Source organism: Lissotriton helveticus, chromosome 3_1 (assembly GCF_964261635.1).
Source record: "Lissotriton helveticus chromosome 3_1, aLisHel1.1, whole genome shotgun sequence".
In the NCBI taxonomy this organism is placed as follows: Eukaryota; Metazoa; Chordata; class Amphibia; order Caudata; family Salamandridae; genus Lissotriton; species Lissotriton helveticus.
In genome coordinates, this window is record NC_136061.1 from 775,005,315 (window position 1) to 775,012,486 (window position 7,172).

The 7,172-nt window shown below is 39.4% G+C and overlaps 1 long non-coding RNA gene across 1 annotated transcript in view; it reads left to right on the forward strand.

Annotated features, from left to right (window-relative positions):
• Positions 1-6,776, forward strand: part of LOC144824744 (uncharacterized) — a 281,446-nt gene extending 274,670 nt beyond the window's left edge. Inside the window, exon 4 of the long non-coding RNA XR_013609093.1 lies at positions 6,682-6,776. This is a non-coding gene — a long non-coding RNA (uncharacterized LOC144824744). The remainder of the gene's footprint in view (positions 1-6,681) is intronic.
• The last annotated feature ends 396 nt before the right edge of the window (positions 6,777-7,172 follow it).

A 7,172-nucleotide genomic window follows, 5' to 3' on the forward strand; every position in this document is an offset into this window, starting at 1 on the left:
GTCAGCGCTGATTTGCATATCGCCATTGTCTAACCCAGGGTGGTGTGGAGTGGAAAAACGATGGATTTGGGCCCAGATCTTTGGACTGGGGTGAATGTGTGACATTGATCCACATTCTGTCCATCATTGTTGTGTTTGCAGTTACCGCTCTAAGTGTACTGGGGATGCTCAGACGTGAGTCCCAGGCACTCCACACCACTGGAATCAAGCTAGCCGGGCTGAAGAGAGGTGTTACCTCGAAACCGGGCCGGTCCTCGGATGCTTGTTTCCGTTCTGGGAAGGACATGGCTTTTGTAGTTCGGACTGGACTGTTCCCATGGGGCACAGGGTGAGCGCTGATTTGCATATCGCCATTGTCTAACCCAGGGTGGTGTGGAGTGGAAATACGATGGATTTGGGCCCAGATCTTTGGACTGGGGTGAATGTGTGACATTGATCCACATTCTGTCCATCATTGTTGTGTTTGCAGTTACCGCTCTAAGTGTACTGGGGATGCTCAGACGTGAGTCCCAGGCACTCCACACCACTGGAATCAAGCTAGCCGGGCTGAAGAGAGGTGTTACCTTGAAACCGGGCCGGTCCTCGGATGCTTGTTTCCGTTCTGGGAAGGACATGGCTTTTGTAGTTCGGACTGGACTGTTCCCATGGGGCACAGGGTCAGCGCTGATTTGCATATCGCCATTGTCTAACCCAGGGTGGTGTGGAGTGGAAAAACGATGGATTTGGGCCCAGATCTTTGGACTGGGGTGAATGTGTGACATTGATCCACATTCTGTCCATCATTGTTGTGTTTGCAGTTACCGCTCTAAGTGTACTGGGGATGCTCAGACGTGAGTCCCAGGCACTCCACACCACTGGAATCAAGCTAGCCGGGCTGAAGAGAGGTGTTACCTCGAAACCGGGCCGGTTCTCGGATGCTTGTTTCCGTTCTGGGAAGGACATGGCTTTTGTAGTTCGGACTGGACTGTTCCCATGGGGCACAGGGTCAGCGCTGATTTGCATATCGCCATTGTCTAACCCAGGGTGGTGTGGAGTGGAAAAACGATGGATTTGAGCCCAGATCTTTGGACTGGGGTGAATGTGTGACATTGATCCACATTCTGTCCATCATTGTTGTGTTTGCACTTAAGATATATTGGGAACACTAAACTCCCAGTGCACAAAAGAATACTCCAGCACATACGAGCCATCACAAATAAGGGCCAAGCCTACCCTGTGGCAAGGCATTTTGAGATGAGCCATTAAAGTAATCCATTGCATCTCACTTGTTTTGTGATAGACTCTGTTCCTCCACTCAGAAGGGGTGGAAACCGTGAAGGCACTCTCCGTTTACTAGAAACACAATATATATTGGAGCTTAATACTAAGACCGCGGCAGGACTCAATGCAGTGACTCCATGTTTTTATGACCAATTGTTAATACACTGGTTCTCAATGAAATTCCTTTAATATGAAGTCTTATAAAGTGTATATACAGTGTGTATCATCTCCCTTGCTATTTATGTATTTAACCATATTTAAGGATGGTATTTATTCTTTTTGTAATTTTATGCACGGTAGCACTTTTCTTGATCCGGCTGGCTTAAGTGGGTAACATGTTTCATTTTTTTGCACACATTTGTTGTTCATTTTAGGCATGAAGTGATTACCTGCCCACTTGTGCTGTATTTTTATGAACGTTGTCATGCACATGTACATCCTGTTTTTCACCCAATAGGTAAATGAATAGATCTAGCTGCATTGACAGAATTTTATGACATAATTACAGTTAAATATGGACATTATGGATCTGAAGACTATTTATCTATATTATTTTGGTATTTATCTTGGCATTTTTAGCTTTTTTACATTTTTCAAATGTTTTCATAGAGTTTAAATGCCATTGTAGAATCTTGGGTCCTTTTGTAAATAATTCTATACAAAGATGTCCTTTTTGCATTTAAGCAGATATTTATTATTGTTATAACTGTCATATTTATTGGATGCAGCCACTCAAAATAGACGCTTTGGTGGAAAGCATGTAAAACGTTCAGGCATGATGTAGTATATCTTCACTGTCTATTATGTGATCAACTGATTTTAATTTGCACTGGTACTTTAAATATTGCGCAAAAAAGACGCAACACGCCATGTGATCGAGGCCCAGGAGGGGCTGAAACGCGTTGTGGCGGCGATGCAAGGTAACTAATAAATGCATTAGCACAAAGAACTTTGGGTCCACGTTCATCTATCCAGTTCGAAATGGGTATTTTCAGATGAAGACTTTGATGTGTATATATATATATATATATATATATATATATATATATATATATATATTCACTGAAAAAACCATAGGTTTCAGGAGTTATATAGTTAGGAATTAGTTTTTTAAAAACCTTTCACCTGTCATTTAAGATGTCATCAGTGATGTCACTGACCATGTCATGAATGATCTAATATGTGACATCATCAGCAGTGGATTGCGGGTGCGCGAAATATAGTTAGTACAACTAACTATATAGGAGCAATTTCATTGGTTTTGTATGAGTAAAATGTCCAGCTAACTATAACACCACTAAAACTTATAGTTTTTTGAGTGAATTTCAAAGGTTTTTTAAAAACTAATTCCTAACTATATATCTCCTGAAACCTATGTTTTTTTCTGTGAATTTCAAAGGTTTTTTTAAATGCTAATTCCTAACTATATAAGGCCTGAAACCTATGGTTTTTTCAGTGAATTTCAAAGGTTTTTTAAATGCTGATGCCTAACTATATAAGGCCTGAAACCTATGGTTTTTTCAGTGATTTTCAAAGGTTTTTTAAATGCTAATTCCTAACTATATAAGGCCTGAAACCTATGTTTTTTTCAGTGAATTTCAAAGGTTTTTTAAATGCTAATTCCTAACTATATAAGGCCTGAAACCTATGGTTTTTTCAGTGTTTTAAAAAAAAAATTGATTGGTTAACTGGCTTATTAAGTGTATCTTAGTGAATACATATATTAGCGAGTAATGTTTAAATATTTAAATATATGCATGAGTGATGTAATATGTGACGTCATCAGCAGTGCATTGCAGACGTGCAAGTTATAGTGAGTCCAACTAACTATAACGTGGGAATTTCAATGGTTTTATGCGAGTAAAATTTCCAGCTAACTATAACTGGTGTGAAACCTATGGTTTTTTCAGTGAATTTCAAAGGTTTTTTAAATGCTAATTCCTAACTATAACTGGTGTGTAACCTATGGTTTTTTCAGTGAATATATATATATATATATATATATAAAATTTCTACGGCAAAATGAAACCCCTCATTTTGTTCCTTTTCAAATTAAATGTATTAAGTGTTACCACTTTATTCCAATCAAGATGACTTCAAGTGTGCCATACGTTTGTCATAAGTAAGACTGTTAGCGTTCTAGTTGTTCTTTAGAACACTCTGGGACATTCTGTCATTGGGCTATAGTTGGGCTACATCTGGCTGATATTTGGGCTACATTTGGGCTCTTTTGTCTCTGGTGGCCATCTTGGGAGACTGCATATCAGAATTTTTTTAATGAAATATAAGAGGATTTGAGAAGTCACTCAAAATGTGCCCTAATTTTTCTTTCTTCAGCACTAATCATAATTTCTATGGCAAAATGAACCCCCTCATTTTGTTCCTTTGCAAATTAAATGTGTTAAGTGTTAACACTTTATTCCAATCAAGATGACTTCAGGTGTGCCATACTTTTGTCATAAGTAAGACTGTTAGCGCTCTAGTTGTTCTTTAGAACACTTTGGGAGATTCTGTCATTGGGCTATAGTTGGGCTACATCTGGCTGATATTTGGGCTACATTTGTTTTTTTTTGTCTCTGGTGGGCATCTTTGGGCTACATTGGGCTACATTGGGCTACATTGGGCTACATTTGGGCTCTGACATATATATATAGCCCAATGTAGCCCAATATATATTTTTTAAAGTTAATTTTCGTAAAAACCACTGGAGCACATAGCTTGAGACATAGCAATGGCACATCGGGCTACCAGTCCCTACAATGTTGCCAAGTTTGGTGGAAAACCATTCAGCCGTTCGGGCTAAAAGTGAGTCCAACCGCCAATGGAAATTAACATGGGAAAACACGTTTTGGGACCCCCCTTTTATCTCGGCCCCCGCTTGACGAATCCCCCCCAAACTTTCAGGGAAGGAGCGGAGCGCCACGAGGCAAAGTTAAGGAAAATTTCAGGAAGATTCCTCAACCGGCGCCAAAGTTATTCCCAATAGAATGTTGCGATTTCCCTATGGAAAACAATCCTAACTATATATACCTACTGGCTATCGCCAGTAGGTAATATATATATGTATATATATATATATATATGTATATATATATATATATATACATATATATATTACCTTCTGGCAGTCGCCGGTAGGTAGTTATAGTTAGGATCTAGTTTCATTAGGAAAAGCATTTTTAGCTTTGCCCATAACTTTGGCTCCACTTGAAGAATCTTCATGAAAATTTCAAAATCAATATGACACTCACTTTGCTGCTATCTTGTGAATTTTGGGGTTAACCATTAAGAGGGGGCCAAGAACCAGGGGGTGCTAAAAAGTGCGTTTTCCTCGAGTTACCTCTATAGGACCTTTAGACAGGGCTACAGCATGCACTGCTGAACGGAATTTTACCAAATGTGACAGGAAGTTAAATGTCAGTTCAAGGAAGTGAATTTTTGTGATTTTTTCCTGAAAATCCTTTCAGTAATTGCAGAGAAATTTAGAGAACTTTCTAGGTATATATAGGGATGTGGTGGATCCGCGACCCCTTCCTATCTTGTGCTGTGATCTGATTACCTGCCAACACTTCAAACCAGGATGTTTCGGCAGCCATCTTGTGACTCGGTAGAACCGAGTCACAGAAAAAAGATTTAAAAAAAAGAAAATGGGGCAGGGTAGAAACGCACTTTACTCCCTAGGCCTTTTTTTATGTAATTTTCAGTGGGAGTCTTGCTGGATTTGCGACACCCGTGTTAGGATTGTGCTAATGTTTTTGATTGACTGTGATCCGTAGCTGTAGTGTGGTCAATGGTAAAAGATATGGTATTATTTTATAATAACCACTCAATTGGTCATTACTTTGTCATACGGTCTTTCTCTATGCTGCAAATCCTGGGTTCAATATTATCTTCAGATTGAAATGTTGCCCAGCTGCATTTTTATTTAATGGCAAACACTGTCAATGGCTACTCTCCTCACAAGCCAAAATTATGGAATTGAGACATCCTTGGGTACACCGTTCATCTATTTAGATTATAGGAGCAATCATGCAAAGCAACAAAAAAGGATGTGTGCAATCACTAAAGCTGCCTTCAGTAAGATCCTAAAGCATTGTAATAAATTATTTCCTTTCAGTTTTTAGTTCTTTTTTCAATCTTCGCTTAGCAATTACACATTGGCACGTTTTAAGTGTAATTGTCAAATTGTATTTAAACCATTGGCACAGTCTCATTTTTACTAACGTAATCTCATGGCATTATGACGTTTCACTTTGATTACTCTTGTGAATACCGATGCTGCGCATTTCTTGAAGCATTTGACTCCTTTTGAGAGCACTGCAAGTGATCTCAGTGTGGCCTTTGAAGTGCAATCTCACACATTACAGCTCAAGTCTGACCAGTTTGAAACGTGTTTTTTTGTAAACAGATTGTTATTGGTTTGTAATAAAGCAGTCCATCATATCCCAGAAACAATACTGTAATTACGGTCCAGTTCTTGCTTATACCCTCTCCCGTTCACACGTGCTAATCACTGGCCCTCTCTTCATACTGTAACATTATTCTTGTTCCAGTACACAGCAATGGTGAATCATCTAATACAGGTTAAATGTTTCAGACCTGTCGGGTTCGATGCCGCCCCCAGTAAACATGTATCAACTCAACATTCTGCTCCTCAAGGAACCGCTAACACACACCCATCCCACGCCCCCAGGCATGTCGCTTCAACCAGCGGTCCTAAATGGCAATGCTAACCAGTTCAACGGAGCCTCGGGCATGCTACTCCAGGTGATGTAGTTCCCCAATAGGGCCACGCCGAGCAGCAGCCCCATCTGGCATCTCCAGCCACTTTGAAGCTTGTTGTGCTTTATTGCACAACTACAAAATCAAGCCACCTATTATGTAAATTGTTCTTGTGGAACACCTACAGCCTTCTAGTATGTACTGGATCCGGTAGGTGATGATGGGTCTGTCTAGGATTGGCCTCTGTTTTATAACTCTTGTATGCTTGTTGAGCTGCATAAAAGTGTCAACATTGTCAAGAAGCAAAAGCATTCTTAACCAGCTCGCTGAAGAATTGTTTTAGGCCTTCCAAAATAAGATGTAATAGAGTTTGCTTCATACTTTTTTATGACCCACTCGTTTGATTTACCTCTTCTTTTTTTCAGTGCTATTCATAACCTTGTGTCTGAGTATTTAATCAATATTTAATCAGGTTACTCAATGTTGCTTGAAACACTGGCAAAGACTTTCATGATGCGCATGTGAATATAGTGTATATACCAAGAACAGACCAACAGATTTGTGTTTGATGGTTTCTGCTATGGCAAACAGAGGTTTTAAAAAACTGCCACACAGATACCCCTATCTGTTGTTAGGGACAGAACATCTACCCATGTCCATGCTTTTCTTGTACATTTTCTTGTCTTCCATGTTTTTCAGGCTTAATCAAAGACCTTCTGCATTAAATCATGCCTTGCCGGTACTGATGGTGGTGCTGAAACAATCCTAATCATTCTAGGGAACATTCTGGGAAGGTAACTATTTGTGATAAACAAATCAGTGAAAACTGAAGAGAGATGCATGCACTGTGACTTGGGTCCATCTTAAATTAATAATGTTGCGCAGATTCTGAGTTGATATTATACTCTTATACTGAGTGAAAGTGGTCAGTTATACAATGATGTACCATTCGTTCCAGAAAGAAGCCCTAATGCAAACAGTAAAGAAAAACGTGTAGGTGCTCTGCTTAACAAACGAAGAACATATCACAAAAGAATTCCACTGACCACTAACAATTTAAATAATAATGAAAAAATGAAAAAAACAGAATAAACCTAAAGCAAAATGGCCAGGCAGTTTCGGAGCTATTGCATTCTATGACATAACTCTTCTACCATTCAAAGATTGCTTCCTAAATTGCAAAGTCAATC